This window comes from Halyomorpha halys, unplaced genomic scaffold, assembly GCF_000696795.3.
Source record: "Halyomorpha halys isolate HHAL.00 unplaced genomic scaffold, Hhal_1.1 Scaffold52.1, whole genome shotgun sequence".
Taxonomy (NCBI): Eukaryota; Metazoa; Arthropoda; class Insecta; order Hemiptera; family Pentatomidae; genus Halyomorpha; species Halyomorpha halys.
Genome location: NW_027104988.1, coordinates 1,119,868 through 1,120,114, shown reverse-complemented (window position 1 = coordinate 1,120,114; position 247 = coordinate 1,119,868).

Genomic DNA, 247 nt, shown 5'->3' with positions numbered 1-247 from the left:
ATGAAAGTGCGGCAAAAAGATTGGAGATATCGAATAGGGAAACACAATACCAACGGACAGACCACAGGAACTCCCAGAAATGGACGGCATTATTAATAACAAAACACATCAAATCGTTATAAGATCGAAACAAGACCCCGGAATCGAAACCAGGGCGAGTACGTACGAGGGACTCTCGACAGTATTAGTTCGCACACCCGCATCAATAGACGAGAACGCGCTAGAAAATATATTCATGGAATTCACC